The sequence below is a fragment of the Hyla sarda genome, unplaced genomic scaffold, assembly GCF_029499605.1.
Source record: "Hyla sarda isolate aHylSar1 unplaced genomic scaffold, aHylSar1.hap1 scaffold_1000, whole genome shotgun sequence".
Taxonomy (NCBI): Eukaryota; Metazoa; Chordata; class Amphibia; order Anura; family Hylidae; genus Hyla; species Hyla sarda.
The window spans coordinates 44,855-61,598 of NW_026607619.1; the positions used below are offsets into that span (position 1 = coordinate 44,855).

General features: G+C 42.8%; 2 non-coding genes across 2 annotated transcripts; both read right to left on the reverse strand.

Annotated features, from left to right (window-relative positions):
• Window positions 1-3,644: 3,644 nt before the first annotated feature.
• LOC130298458 (U2 spliceosomal RNA) lies at window positions 3,645-3,842 on the reverse strand. Its single transcript, XR_008849819.1, has one exon. It is a non-coding gene; the product is annotated as a U2 spliceosomal RNA (small nuclear RNA).
• Window positions 3,843-11,032: 7,190 nt separating this feature from the next.
• Window positions 11,033-11,217, reverse strand: LOC130298450 (U2 spliceosomal RNA). The gene has a single exon (XR_008849814.1). It is a non-coding gene; the product is annotated as a U2 spliceosomal RNA (small nuclear RNA).
• Window positions 11,218-16,744: the final 5,527 nt, after the last annotated feature.

Sequence of the window (16,744 nt, forward strand, 5' to 3'; positions counted from 1 at the left end):
ATAATAACTAGGAAAAGAAAACCAAATGCTTTAAAATCCATCTTAACTTAGAAATTAACATTTTGGCCTTCAACTTTCCTATGTAAACTTGCAAAACAATCAGGCGACCCTATGTTAGAGTCCCTGTCTATTTCATTATCACTACCAAGAACAAGGGCTTCCTGATCCTCAGACCAGCTCCCTGTCTTACACCTTTTATTCACAACCTGCACATCCTCATCTTCCTCCTCCTCTTCTTCCTTACTGCGAGAAACTCTCTGACCAGGTGTTAGAGATCTCTGAGATGACCCAACAACTTCCATTCCCTCCTCCTCCCCCACAATTGGGTTTGGACATTCAATATCATCCATAGCCTCTTCACTAGAAAGAACATCACCATACACTGTCTCAATTTTCTCCACCACTTTCACTTTTTTTGCTTTTTTCTTTTTCACCAAGGTAAATTCACCTCCCACACCTGTCTCCTCACCAGTCACAGCAGTGGAAACACCCTCCTCCCCTGACCTCTCCTGAGTGCTAATGTGCTCCACTATCACAGAACTTTCCTCAGCCACCTGTGCCACATTAACACTCACACTCACACTCTCACCAACTCCAGGAACAAACCTCCCTCCCCCTTTTTCTCTTTGTTCTCCTCTATTCCCAGCTGCATCAGCATAACTTCTCTTCTTTTTATACCACATATCACAGCCTCTTGCCAAATGTTCCTCACTTCCACAGATATCACATGTCTTCTTCTCTGTACAGATACTTGCTTCATGACCAGTTTTCCCACAATTTCTGCAACATTCTCCTTTCTCAGAGCAATAATCCTGCACATGGCCATAGGCATGGCACTTTCTACAATATTGCAACTGGCCTTCATAAAAGCAGAAACCTCTCTCTCCTCCGATAGAAAACACCTGTGGTATGCTCTTCCTTCCATCTTGCATTCCTTCATCTTTTTTAAATTTTACAATAAACTTTCTCTTACAATTAAAGTACCCAAACTTGTTCTTAAGTCTTCCTATAAATTTCACTTCCTCGCAATACCGGAACAAAAAGTTTGTAACCATTTCATCAGAAACCTTAGGATTATACATGTGGACAATTACTACCTTTGTTGTATTCATAAATAACGGTTCCACTTTAATCTTCTTCATTATAGCAGGCTCACTTTTCCTCTTCATTTCTTCAAGATCCATATAGACTCTCTGGCAAATCTCAGAACCACAAAAAGTAATATCATAAATTCCTTGCCTAGGAAAATCCTGTATAGCCAATACATTCCATACCTGTAGGTAATCAAGCTTGCGAAGAATCTCCACAACGATTTGGTCAAGTCCGATCGTCCCCCGGTGCTCGCCAGGAACGTAGATCCGCACCGTGTCCTCAAGTCCACGCGCCTTCTCGCTCATTTTTGCAGGTAAAACCCACGATCGCAGCTCAGCAACAATCCAGGGCCCCCCGTAAAGAGGGCCCCGATCACCACTCCTTTCAACCCAAACCACGCACAGAAATCCACACGTGATCTTAGCCAAAAGGCCGAGAAGCGATAACCGTGAAAGGGGCGGGCCCAACAAGGTGCCCTTCATGGGCACTATCACTGCTTGCTGTCAGGGAGGCTGCCAGACAATTTTCCATGCACACTCTGGGCTGGGGGGCAGTCAACCACCAGTACACACAGCAGAACCTAAACCCATACCATTATTGCTAAGCAGCAAGACAGGGGCCCATTGCACTCCCACGGGGCCTTTTTAAATGCAATCCATAACCCGGATTTGCCAGGAACCCTTCTTACTCCTCCTACTTGCATGTGACACTGGGCTTAGGATCTGCATAGGAAACACACACACAAGCACACACCTACCTTTGTTGCCTGCAGATGCCTCCTTGGCTGTCCCCAAACGGTATCAAACCAACACCCACGGGAAGCTGTAAGCATAGAGGACATGCCTGCACCCCATTGGACTTACCTGTGTGGGTTAAACCCGGGTTATTTGACAACCTATGGCGGTGATGGTTCTGCTCAGGCAGAGCAGTGCTGATGCTCCTCATAAAGCTGTCGCTGCTGTGAAGGTTCTAGGTGACATCACAAATCCCTATGGTTACATACACAACAAAGCTGGGTTGTTGTTGTTTACACTCTGCAAGGCCTGTGGAAGTGAGTGACATCATAGCACTGTAGTTCTGAGGGTTCTAGATGGATGCAACAATCTCCTGTTGCTTCTATGAAGGCCATAATAGACGACATCACCAAACAGCTCCATAGTCACATACACAGCAAAGGAGAGATGTTGTTTACACCTAGTGATGTCAGTGGTATTGAGTGACATCACAGCACAGTGCTAAGGCTCCTGGGCCTGGACACAGCAGCGGCTGCAATATCTCAACGGAGAATACGTTTATATATATGTGTGTGTGTGCGCGTATATATATATATATATATATATATATATATATATATATATATATATTTCTCCGCCGAAATCACTTTTAAACCCATTTCCACCTTTTTTTCCCTTCTCTTCCTCTTACTTTTTTTTCACGTTTTTTTACGTTTTTCTCCTTTTCGCCTCTTTTCTGGGCGTATTATTCTTCTTTTTCTTCTTTTTTTTCGTCTAATGCATACCCCATCAGTGCAGCAATGCTTATTCAATACCGCCAGCAGATGGAGACACTGGGGGATAATTTTCTAAGGATTTATACTGATTTTTCCTGTCTGAATTTGTCGCACAGAAAGTTGCAGGCCAAATATGTGTGACATTTCTGCGACTTTAGCTTCTAGAGCATTTTTACAACATTATACATAGGTGCTGAATACATAAAAAGCGACTGTTCAGCGACAGACAAGTCGCATCGGCTGAAAGTAGGCCAGAATGTCAGTCCATGTTGGAGCAGGTTTAGATACAGTCTAAAGTATAGATCTCAAAGTCTGTGCACAGAATTTAGCAAGGGCCTCGCACCTTCTGATGCATCAGGTAGGTGCACAATAGCATAGCCTAACCCTCTGTACTTTGGTCTATATTGATGCGGGACATAGACAGCCAGCTGATGACCAATCCATTAGTGCAATGGATGGCTGGAAGCATTTGTCTTTGCCTTTGCAATACCACAGAAGCAATGCATGGTCAATGTACAGCAATGACACACCTGTGTGAACAGCCAGGAGACCCCCCCCCCCCCCCCCCCCATGTTATGTTACATAGTTACATAGTTAGTACGGTCGAAAAAAGACATATGTCCATCAAGTTCAACCAGGGAATTAAGGGGTAGGGGTGTGGCGCGATATTGGGGAAGGGATGAGATTTTATATTTCTTCATAAGCATTAATCTTATTTTGTCAATTAGGAACATTCAGCACCCACCCGCTATCAAGGCAGCTGCCTATCATGTCATGCCCTACCTGCACAGGTGTGCTGGCTACTCAAATGATCCAATTAAGGAGGCCATTTAGTCAGCAGCAGCAGAAGTCCTGTGCCTGGACGCTCCAACAGCGGCCAGACACAAGCAGAAGCAGAAGCAGCAGAAGCAGCAGAAGCAGCAGCAGCACCACCTTTTGTTTTTTGGCTGCAGCAGCAGCAAGGCCCACAGGGCTGGCTAGCTGGCTAGCCAGCAAGCAGGTAGCAATGAAAGTAGGAATCTTTCTTTTTAACCCTGTAAGGGGGTGGTGCACTGTACCCGAAGATACTGCCATATCGGGTCAATGCATAGGGCGACGGAAGCAAGCTTCGAAATCGGCCCCCGTTCTCAAAAATCCATTTAATATATGGTCCCCAGATAGGGGACGTATCAGATATTAAACTGATAAGAACAGATTTTTTTTTTTTTTTTTTTTTTTTTTTTCCTCAGTTACAGACTATTGTTTGGACGATCATCAGGTCACCTACCAAGACTCGTCACTTAAAACAATATCTGAAAAAACATCATACGGAAAAAACTAACTAAGGGAACCGAGTGCCAAGAAAAAGTGACCAAACAACAAAACAAAAAAAACATGTCAAAAACAATCACAGAAATTGGTCAAAAACTTACAGCTTTCTCCTTTACGTACTTCTTATAAATTTTTCCATCGTGTATGCATCCAGATTTTCTCCGCTTCTTCTTCACCAATTCTCTTTTTGTCCAGTAGAAAGATAGTAAAAATCCTTCCTAAAAACAATCTTTTCAATTCCCTCGGAGAAATAACAACATTTTTAAAAACAAGCAAATTGCGTGAGTCCCATAAAACCTCTTTAAAAACAGAAAAAAGAATCCAATTAGTACGTGTATCTTCCTTTTTACTAAGATCTTGACCAATAAAAACTTTCTCAAAAGAAAAACTGTTATATCCAGTGAGTTGGATTAAAAACTTCTTTAAAAACATAAAAAATTCTTTTGCATAAAAACAGTCCCAATAAAGGTGCACTAAGTCTTCTCTACCTCCACAACCCTCTCTTGGGCATCTGTCACTTATTCTCAAACCTCTTCCATTTAAAAAAGATCGGGTTGGGAGGCAGCCATGAAAGGACATCCAACTAACGTCTTTTTGTCTGTTTGATAGTCCAATAACTTTAAAAAACTTCCAAAGCTTCACAGACTGAGCATTAGTGCAGAATGGTACTTCATATAATCTCTCATTTTTCCTTATTTCTTGTTCTATTTTCTTTTTATCAGGTTCACCTAAAGAGCTCAAACCAAATTGATCATTGAAAGACCTGAGGAGCACATAGAAGGTAGGTATCACATGTGCTATGGGTCTCCTCAAATCCCTCTCACACCAGCCCCATTTGGAAAACAACCATCCTGCAAGGTATTTACTCATGTCTGCCGCCCTATTATTGCACTGTATCAATTTAAAAATTAAAAGAAAATAGTGCACCTTTAAAAACAGATCAATGTTTGGAAAGTTATATCCGCCCAAATTCATACTCTTCATCACTTCTTCTCTTCTCATTTTCTCCATCTTAGACCCCCAGAAGAACACAAAAAGCTTCCTTGTGACTCTCCTAGTCCATAACTTCCCTGGAGGAAGCACCATAGCCGTATACAAGAGAAGCGGTAGGATTACAGACTTAATGATAAGAACTTTCCCTTTAAGTGACAAGTTCCTTAACCTCCAGAAGGATAGCTTCTTCTCAATTTTACTGTCCAAAGTCTCATAACTTTTCTTTCCTTTGAGGTCTTTATCAAATATCACTCCTAGCACTTCAATGTCTTCTTTTTCCTTAACACCATCCACTACTATATTCTCTTGGTTCCCAAAACTGCATAATTGGCACTTCCCCCAGTTCACATTCATCCCAGCCACACAACAAAAAATCCTCACATGCAAATTTACTCTGTTGAGATCTGCTTGGGATGTACAAGTAAAAACCACATCGTCCATATAACTTAAAACCTTTAACTTACTACCATCACTACCTGGAATAAAAACACCACTCACACATTTATCTTTCTGCACATTCTTCAACAGGCCCTCTATAACGCATATAAACAGAATTGGGGAGAGTGGGCATCCCTGTCTGACTCCAGACAAGACATTAAAAGCAGGCCCCACATGCCCATTTACTAAAATCTGACTTGTCACCCCATGATAAAAACTCATAATAACAGATAATAACTTTTCTGGAATACCTAAGTGTTTTAAAGCAATGAACATAAAATCATGTGCAACCTTATCATAAGCCTTTTCGAAATCTATGGACTCAACAAACAGTGCATTCTTGTTAAAGTTACTGTAATAAATAGAGTCTCTTAAAAGCAATAAATGATCTGTTATTTTTCTTTTCGGTACTGCACAAACTTGGTATTCTCCCACAAGGTGGTCCACTACATCACTCAGTCTATTAGCCACAATCTTAGCAATTATCTTGTAGTCACAATTTAATAAAGTTATAGGTCTCCAATTTTTAAGATCTCTGCCATCACCTTTTTTATGAATTAATGTTATGACCCCTTTCTTCATAGATTCAGCTAAAACACCTGAGTTAAAAACATATTGCACCACCCGTGTAAACTCTTTACTTAAAATATTCCAGAACGCGGAATAAAACTCAGCGGGGAGACCATCACAGCCTGGTGTCTTCCCTTTGGCCATCTTATCCAGGGCCTGCTTGATCTCCCCTTCACTAACATCATCAATCAAAAAATCTACTTTTTCAACAGGAACATTATTCTCCAAAATATTACAATAATCATTCATCTCCGTCTCACTGGCTCTGCTCTTATTACTAAAGAGTGTCTCATAAAATCTGCCAATCTCCTTCACCATCTCCTCTCCAAAAACTTCCCCCGTAGGGGTAAAAACAGATTTAAAAACACCTTTAGCATTAAAACATTTTTTAAAGAAATACCGTGTACACTGCTCATTTTCTTCTAGGTGCTGCACTTTAGACTTATATACAATATTCCTTCCCTTTTCCAACAACCTTTTTTTCATCTCCCCCTTCACCTTAACAATCTCATCCTCCACCTCCACACCAACACGTTTAAACTTATAGAGAGTCTCTAACCGGGATACAAGCCTTTCATCACTCCTCCTCTTCTCTTGTGCTCTCTTTATGCAAAACATCTTAAAGAAATTAGAAAACTCTCCTTTAGCCCATTCCCACCACACTAAGACATTACTAAAATCAGGTTGTTTAGAAACACAGGATAAAAACACATGATTAAAACCAGCCATTACTTCCTCATCTTCCAATAGACTTACATTTAATTTCCAGAGCCCCCTCCCAAAATGAAGGGACTCTGTGACACTTATCTCAGCCGACACCATCTTGTGGTCTGAGAAAGTTGACATCATTTGATTGCACCGGACCACCTTAATCCCATCAGAGACCAGGATGTAATCGATCCGGGATTTACAGCGGCCACTATCTGATATGTACGTATATCTTTCATCAGTGCTAACCATCAGTCCAACATCAGTAAAATGCAAGTCTTGAATAATTTGATTTAAAACATTGGAAGTAATATCAGTTCTAACCTCAGCGGAGCTCTCACGATCATTGACGGATCTAATGCAGTTAAAATCGCCAACAATAATAGTATCTTCACGACCAGGGATAAAAAACTTAAGGGACTCTAAAAAAGACAAACGTGCTTGTTTTTCTGCTGGAGCATACACATTAAAAATTCTCATCCTCTGGCCCAAAACCTCAAAAATTAAAACCATACAACGACCAGGTACTAAAGTTTGGCAATTTAAAACTTTAATGTCCCTGTTTCGCAATAAAATCCCAACACCTTCATTTTTGTTTTCTGCACATGTGGACCAGAAGGACTGCCCACACTTCCACTCATTTGCATAAGGTGCTGACTTTATTGCACACTCCTGTAAACATATCACATCACTTCTAACATTCTCAAGAATATCAAAAATTGCAGCTCTCCTAATTTCAGACTCAATACTTCTTACATTAATAGTTGTTACAACCAAAGTCATAATAACTAGGAAAAGAAAACCAAATGCTTTAAAATCCATCTTAACTTAGAAATTAACATTTTGGCCTTCAACTTTCCTATGTAAACTTGCAAAACAATCAGGCGACCCTATGTTAGAGTCCCTGTCTATTTCATTATCACTACCAAGAACAAGGGCTTCCTGATCCTCAGACCAGCTCCCTGTCTTACACCTTTTATTCACAACCTGCACATCCTCATCTTCCTCCTCCTCTTCTTCCTTACTGCGAGAAACTCTCTGACCAGGTGTTAGAGATCTCTGAGATGACCCAACAACTTCCATTCCCTCCTCCTCCCCCACAATTGGGTTTGGACATTCAATATCATCCATAGCCTCTTCACTAGAAAGAACATCACCATACACTGTCTCAATTTTCTCCACCACTTTCACTTTTTTTGCTTTTTTCTTTTTCACCAAGGTAAATTCACCTCCCACACCTGTCTCCTCACCAGTCACAGCAGTGGAAACACCCTCCTCCCCTGACCTCTCCTGAGTGCTAATGTGCTCCACTATCACAGAACTTTCCTCAGCCACCTGTGCCACATTAACACTCACACTCACACTCTCACCAACTCCAGGAACAAACCTCCCTCCCCCTTTTTCTCTTTGTTCTCCTCTATTCCCAGCTGCATCAGCATAACTTCTCTTCTTTTTATACCACATATCACAGCCTCTTGCCAAATGTTCCTCACTTCCACAGATATCACATGTCTTCTTCTCTGTACAAATACTTGCTTCATGACCAGTTTTCCCACAATTTCTGCAACATTCTCCTTTCTCAGGGCAATAATCCTGCACATGGCCATAGGCATGGCACTTTCTACAATATTGCAACTGGCCTTCATAAAAGCAGAAACCTCTCTCTCCTCCGATAGAAAACACCTGTGGTATGCTCTTCCTTCCATCTTGCATTCCTTCATCTTTTTTAAATTTTACAATAAACTTTCTCTTACAATTAAAGTACCCAAACTTGTTCTTAAGTCTTCCTATAAATTTCACTTCCTCGCAATACCGGAACAAAAAGTTTGTAACCATTTCATCAGAAACCTTAGGATTATACATGTGGACAATTACTACCTTTGTTGTATTCATAAATAACGGTTCCACTTTAATCTTCTTCATTATAGCAGGCTCACTTTTCCTCTTCATTTCTTCAAGATCCATATAGACTCTCTGGCAAATCTCAGAACCACAAAAAGTAATATCATAAATTCCTTGCCTAGGAAAATCCTGTATAGCCAATACATTCCATACCTGTAGGTAATCAAGCTTGCGAAGAATCTCCACAACGATTTGGTCAAGTCCGATCGTCCCCCGGTGCTCGCCAGGAACGTAGATCCGCACCGTGTCCTCAAGTCCACGCGCCTTCTCGCTCATTTTTGCAGGTAAAACCCACGATCGCAGCTCAGCAACAATCCAGGGCCCCCCGTAAAGAGGGCCCCGATCACCACTCCTTTCAACCCAAACCACGCACAGAAATCCACACGTGATCTTAGCCAAAAGGCCGAGAAGCGATAACCGTGAAAGGGGCGGGCCCAACAAGGTGCCCTTCATGGGCACTATCACTGCTTGCTGTCAGGGAGGCTGCCAGACAATTTTCCATGCACACTCTGGGCTGGGGGGCAGTCAACCACCAGTACACACAGCATAACCTAAACCCATACCATTATTGCTAAGCAGCAAGACAGGGGCCCATTGCACTCCCACGGGGCCTTTTTAAATGCAATCCATAACCCGGATTTGCCAGGAACCCTTCTTACTCCTCCTACTTGCATGTGACACTGGGCTTAGGATCTGCATAGGAAACACACACACAAGCACACACCTACCTTTGTTGCCTGCAGATGCCTCCTTGGCTGTCCCCAAACGGTATCAAACCAACACCCACGGGAAGCTGTAAGCATAGAGGACATGCCTGCACCCCATTGGACTTACCTGTGTGGGTTAAACCCGGGTTATTTGACAACCTATGGCGGTGATGGTTCTGCTCAGGCAGAGCAGTGCTGATGCTCCTCATAAAGCTGTCGCTGCTGTGAAGGTTCTAGGTGACATCACAAATCCCTATGGTTACATACACAACAAAGCTGGGTTGTTGTTGTTTACACTCTGCAAGGCCTGTGGAAGTGAGTGACATCATAGCACTGTAGTTCTGAGGGTTCTAGATGGATGCAACAATCTCCTGTTGCTTCTATGAAGGCCATAATAGACGACATCACCAAACAGCTCCATAGTCACATACACAGCAAAGGAGAGATGTTGTTTACACCTAGTGATGTCAGTGGTATTGAGTGACATCACAGCACAGTGCTAAGGCTCCTGGGCCTGGACATAGCAGCGGCTGCAATATCTCAACGGAGAATACGTTTATATATATGTGTGTGTGTGCGCGTATATATATATATATATATATATATATATATATATATATATATTTCTCCGCCGAAATCACTTTTAAACCCATTTCCACCTTTTTTTCCCTTCTCTTCCTCTTACTTTTTTTTCACGTTTTTTTACGTTTTTCTCCTTTTCGCCTCTTTTCTGGGCGTATTATTCTTCTTTTTCTTCTTTTTTTTCGTCTAATGCATACCCCATCAGTGCAGCAATGCTTATTCAATACCGCCAGCAGATGGAGACACTGGGGGATAATTTTCTAAGGATTTATACTGATTTTTCCTGTCTGAATTTGTCGCACAGAAAGTTGCAGGCCAAATATGTGTGACATTTCTGCGACTTTAGCTTCTAGAGCATTTTTACAACATTATACATAGGTGCTGAATACATAAAAAGCGACTGTTCAGCGACAGACAAGTCGCATCGGCTGAAAGTAGGCCAGAATGTCAGTCCATGTTGGAGCAGGTTTAGATACAGTCTAAAGTATAGATCTCAAAGTCTGTGCACAGAATTTAGCAAGGGCCTCGCACCTTCTGATGCATCAGGTAGGTGCACAATAGCATAGCCTAACCCTCTGTACTTTGGTCTATATTGATGCGGGACATAGACAGCCAGCTGATGACCAATCCATTAGTGCAATGGATGGCTGGAAGCATTTGTCTTTGCCTTTGCAATACCACAGAAGCAATGCATGGTCAATGTACAGCAATGACACACCTGTGTGAACAGCCAGGAGACCCCCCCCCCCCCCCCCCATGTTATGTTACATAGTTACATAGTTAGTACGGTCGAAAAAAGACATATGTCCATCAAGTTCAACCAGGGAATTAAGGGGTAGGGGTGTGGCGCGATATTGGGGAAGGGATGAGATTTTATATTTCTTCATAAGCATTAATCTTATTTTGTCAATTAGGAACATTCAGCACCCACCCGCTATCAAGGCAGCTGCCTATCATGTCATGCCCTACCTGCACAGGTGTGCTGGCTACTCAAATGATCCAATTAAGGAGGCCATTTAGTCAGCAGCAGCAGAAGTCCTGTGCCTGGACGCTCCAACAGCGGCCAGACACAAGCAGAAGCAGAAGCAGCAGAAGCAGCAGCAGCACCACCTTTTGTTTTTTGGCTGCAGCAGCAGCAAGGCCCACAGGGCTGGCTAGCTGGCTAGCCAGCAAGCAGGTAGCAATGAAAGTAGGAATCTTTCTTTTTAACCCTGTAAGGGGGTGGTGCACTGTACCCGAAGATACTGCCATATCGGGTCAATGCATAGGGCGACGGAAGCAAGCTTCGAAATCGGCCCCCGTTCTCAAAAATCCATTTAATATATGGTCCCCAGATAGGGGACGTATCAGATATTAAACTGATAAGAACAGATTTTTTTTTTTTTTTTTTTATTGAAAAGGAAATATACAATACATAACCAAGTAAATCATTCACAAAATTACATATTCATCTGAAAACACATGAATAACACATATTTGACATATACAATATATACAGGAAGCATGTCTTTACATGTACATATAACAAAAAGCTTTCCCTTCATGACTTTCCCTCAGAAAAAATAAATTGCAGCGGATTCTGTCCCTCCAACTGTCCCTTCATATCAAGATATAATCTGTAAGAAAAGAAAAAGAAAGACAAATAAGAATACAATCATAACCAGTACTTCCATTTTTTGTGTTTCCAGATCCCCTCTGCATCATCAGAACCATAGTTTTTCCTATCACATAATACGTAAAGGTAAATTTTACCACGGATCATGCCCAGACACTCCTTCACACTTACTTCAGTTTGATTGAAAATCCTAATATTCCTTACATCCCACAGAACCTCTTTTACACAATTTACTATGAACCATAACACTCTTGCCTTCTCTTTCTCCACTGCACACAAACCAAACATCATCATATTAAAGGATAAGATTTCAATTCCAGTAAGATTTTTAATTAGACCAGACATTCTTCTCCACACAGACTTCGCATAACCACACTCCCAAAACACATGTACATAATTTTCACATCCACCGCAACCATCCCTGGGACACACTTCACTGTCTACCAATCTCCTTCTCCTCTGAAATTCCCTTGTTGGCAGACACCCATGAGCTAACATCCAAGACAAGTCCTTTTGTTTATTTGTCAGTTCCTTGTGACTGACATTTTTCCACACTACCTTACAATCCTTCTCAGACAGACCTCCCACACATTCCACTGTTTCTCTCTGCTCCAACACTTTCATCACCTTCTTACTATCATTCCATTCAGTCACACATTCCAGATTATTTTTCCTGACACACCGCCCTATTCTCTGATAGAACCAAGGAACCTCAAAACTTACAGGTACCCTTAAGTCCCTTTCCATTAGCTTATATTTCAACAACACATTACCAGCCAAATACCTTACCATGCACCCAAACACACATTCCTTCTTACTTATAGCGAGACAAAAACTGACATACTTCACAGCCAGGAACACTTCCACATTCATCATTCCTTTACCACCATGCATTCTGCTTTTCACCACCTTCCCACGACTCAATTTCTCCATCCTTGAATTCCATAAGAAAACAAAGATCTGCCTGATAATTCTTGCCAGACACCTATCCGGTGGAGGAAACACATAATTAACATAAAGCAAAATAGGAATTATAACAGCTTTAATAACCAGAATCCTTCCCTCAATCGATAAAGTCCTTAAAGACCAGAAGTTTATTTTATTCCCCACCCTCCCCAAAACCCTCTCCCAACTTTCTTTCCCATACAAATCATTATCAAACACCACCCCAAGCACTTCCACACCCCCCTCTCTCACAGGCCACTCGCACAACCCACTCTCTCCCCACCCCTCAAAAAATTTACAACCACTCTTCCCAACATTAAGCTTAAACCCACTCATTAAACAGAAACACTCAATCAATAACTTAGCACGCCTTACCCCTGCCATTGACTTACATACAACAGTAACATCATCCATGTAACCAATCACTCGCATATCCTTCCCATGACTACCAGGTATTTCTATACCCCGCATCACCTTATCTCTCCTAATCATCCCCAACAAAGGCTCAATCATACAAATAAAAAGAATTGGCGACAGGGGACACCCCTGCCGCACTCCAGATTTTATACTCACCTCCCTACTCAGAAAACCATTGACCTGAATCTTACTATAAATGTCCCTATACAAACATTCAATCCACTTCACCATTCTGTCCGGCACATTCATCCTCCTCAAAACCCTAAACAATAAATCATGCACCACCCTATCATACGCTTTTTCAAAATCCACCGTAACAACAGCCACACCTTGCTTCCTAGTTTTACAGTCCCACAATACATCCCTCAGACCTAACAGACATTCAGAAATCCTACGATCAGGCACTGCACACATTTGCTCCTCACCTACCATACAATCAATCACATCCTTTAACCTATTCGCAATAACTTTAGCAATAATTTTGTAATCACAATTCAAGAGCGCTATAGGCCTCCAATTTTTAAGATCCCTCTTATCCCCTTTTTTAAACAATAACACAGTCACACTCTCACTCATACTTTTAGATAACTTCCCTCTCCTAAGTACTTCCTTACACACCTCCCATACATAATCCCCTAACATATCCCAAAACACAAGATAAAATTCCACAGGCAAACCATCACTCCCTGCCACCTTTCCTTTCTTCATCCCATTCACAGCATCCTCCACCTCACTCTTCCTCACATCCTCTTCCATAAAGAACCCATCAATTTCATCCAAACGCTTATCCACATATCCCAAACATTCCTCCTCTAGAGTCACGTCCCGCTCCTTCTCCGTGAATAAATCAGAATAAAACTTCCACACTTCCTCTAACACCTCATCCTTACCAAAGACCTCTACCCCATCATTCTTAAAAACACTCATCATCTCAGTTTTTTTACTGAATGCCTTTTTAAAGAAAAATTTGCTACATTTCTCATCCTTCTCTTTCACTTCAACCCTAGCCTGTGCAATAATCTTCCTTCCATTCCTCTCCAGACACTCATTCACACTTCCACGAGCTTCCTCAATCTCCTTCTCAACACTCATCCCCAAACGCCTCAATTCATACAAATACTCTAACCTTCTTTGCCATCTCTCATACTCTTCTCTATCTTTCCTCCCTTTCTCACACCCTTTTTTAATAAAAAACCTTTTAGTCTCTAACTTCACCCACTCCCACCACTCAACCACACTATAAAATGCATCCTTCCTCAACACCCATCCATCAAAACGCTCCCTATATTCTTGTAATACACATTCATTATCCAATAAAGACACATTCAACTTCCAAACACCCTTTCCATACTCACTTAGACCACCACCTTTTACCACACACTCAATCCAGGCATGATCCGTGAACGGTAACCTCCTCCGTCTGAAATTAGAAACAGACATTAGTTTTGAGACAAAAATGAAATCAATACGCGAACTTGTATTGTTAGAAAAATATGTATAACCGATAGTACCATCATTATGGGCAACAAAGGAATCCTTTAACCCAAATAAATTTACAATCTCTTTAAGCTGCTTACTAGTACTGTCTAAACCAGACCCACCACCCACCGTAGTACTACTCCTATCCCCCTCTGTTATTATACAATTGAAATCCCCTATAAGGAACACATCATCCCTCCCACTCAAAAAGAAATATAATTTCTCAAACACCTCCCCTCTTTCCTTCCTCCCAGTTGGAGCATAAACATTAATTACTTTATATGTGAAACCCCTGAAAATAAAATGCACTAATAATACCCTACCCGGAACAATATGGACAACTTTTTTAACAACAAACTCATTACTTTTGAACAAAATCCCCACCCCCGAATTACGTTCCATTGAACCAGACCATACCGATTGCCCATAAGGCCAGGAGATATTTGGCTCCCCATCCAAGCAGCACTCCTGGAGACCTAAAACATCAAAAGAATATCCAGAAAGTAAATCAAAAATGGCGGATCTCCTTTCTAAAGATCTAATACTGCGGACATTTAGAGAACCAATTGTTAAACTCATTCAAACATTTGAAGGAAAAAAAGGAAATACAAAATCAAGCATTATCAAAAGGAGGCCTAGCCTTTCCCCGACCTCTACCCTTATTTTTTGCCTCCCCTTCCTTAAACTTAAGAGTCTTTGTCAATTTTTTGACTGAACATTCCTCCAAATAACCTGTGCCCAGGGAGGATAAAGAGGAGTCAGAATCAATCTGACATGACGACCCTCCACCTGCCTCCTCCCTTCCCGGGCTAGGAAAGTCCTCAATCCTTTGACTCTGAGGAGTCGGACAGTCATCCTCCGATTCTTCCACCGGCATCTTTCTCTTCAAGGATTCTTTGTCCACAGTCATCTCCTCTGGGGGATCAGAGGCCTCCGAAACAGATGCCCCCGAAACAGACTCCGCCTTCTCCCCCTCTGCCACCAAAGCATCCGGAACAGACCTAGAAATGGAAGGAAAAACAGGGGCAGACTCTGCTTCACTGGTCAGCACGCTAACCTCTGCATCGCCTGCCCTGGCAGCATTGGAGTCCTCAGGAACTGTCCCACCTCGAAGAGCCATTGCATATGATCGGGGTGCCCCGGACTGGTAAGTGGGGCAACTCCTAGCCAGGTGATCCGAAGAACCACAGAAATGACACTTGCGTTTCTCGGGACAGTCTGCAGTGCGGTGATCAGGCTTGTGGCAGTTCCTGCAAACTTGCCCGGTTGTACAGTTCTCTCTGGTATGACCAAAGCAAAAACAGTCCCGGCAAAAACTTGGCATCCCCGGGTAGTGCAGAAACCCCCTGTTGTTCCCTATCGCAAAGTTCTGCGGGGGGTGACAAAAACCTTCAGCACCACCCTCGGGGGCAGGCCTAAACTCCACCCAAAAACGTCTCATGCCTGTGAAAGTCCCCAGGATGTTATTTTTCCTCTCCGCACCAGAAACAGACACACAATACCTTCTTAGAAAGGTCTGGATCTCCTCATCCCGCACAAAAGGGTTGTACATATGCACTACCACTGGAACTTTCTTAGGCCGAGCCTCGCAGGAAATGAATCGGATCCCTTGTAGGTCAGGGTGAGAAGCATTCTCCTTACTCCGGTAGAGACAGGTACGGAGATCATCCAGGTTGTAGAAGGTCACGTCAAAGAATCCTTGGCTGGGAAAGACCTGGACACAGAAGATGGAAGCATGCGGCATCCTCAGCACTCCCTCCACGACCTTCTGCTGGACATGCAAAATCCCGTAGGCACTCCTCTTTTCCTCCTCGATAAACAGCCGTACTGTATTAGGAGCGTTCGGCGCATTAGCCATCCTCTCCGGCAGACCCGTCCTCCGATGATCACCTTCCCGTTATCCTGGGACTAAGCCCTCTCCCCAATAGCAGCAGGTGGGTGAAGCCCAGGCAATAAACCTGGGCGATCCCACAAGGCCGAGGAGAGGGGTACCCGAATACCTTAGGGCAAGACACTTGATCTTAGCCAAAAGGCCGAGAAGCGATAACCGTGAAAGGGGCGGGCCCAACAAGGTGCCCTTCATGGGCACTATCACTGCTTGCTGTCAGGGAGGCTGCCAGACAATTTTCCATGCACACTCTGGGCTGGGGGGCAGTCAACCACCAGTACACACAGCAGAACCTAAACCCATACCATTATTGCTAAGCAGCAAGACAGGGGCCCATTGCACTCCCACGGGGCCTTTTTAAATGCAATCCATAACCCGGATTTGCCAGGAACCCTTCTTACTCCTCCTACTTGCATGTGACACTGGGCTTAGGATCTGCATAGGAAACACACACACAAGCACACACCTACCTTTGTTGCCTGCAGATGCCTCCTTGGCTGTCCCCAAACGGTATCAAACCAACACCCACGGGAAGCTGTAAGCATAGAGGACATGCCTGCACCCCATTGGACTTACCTGTGTGGGTT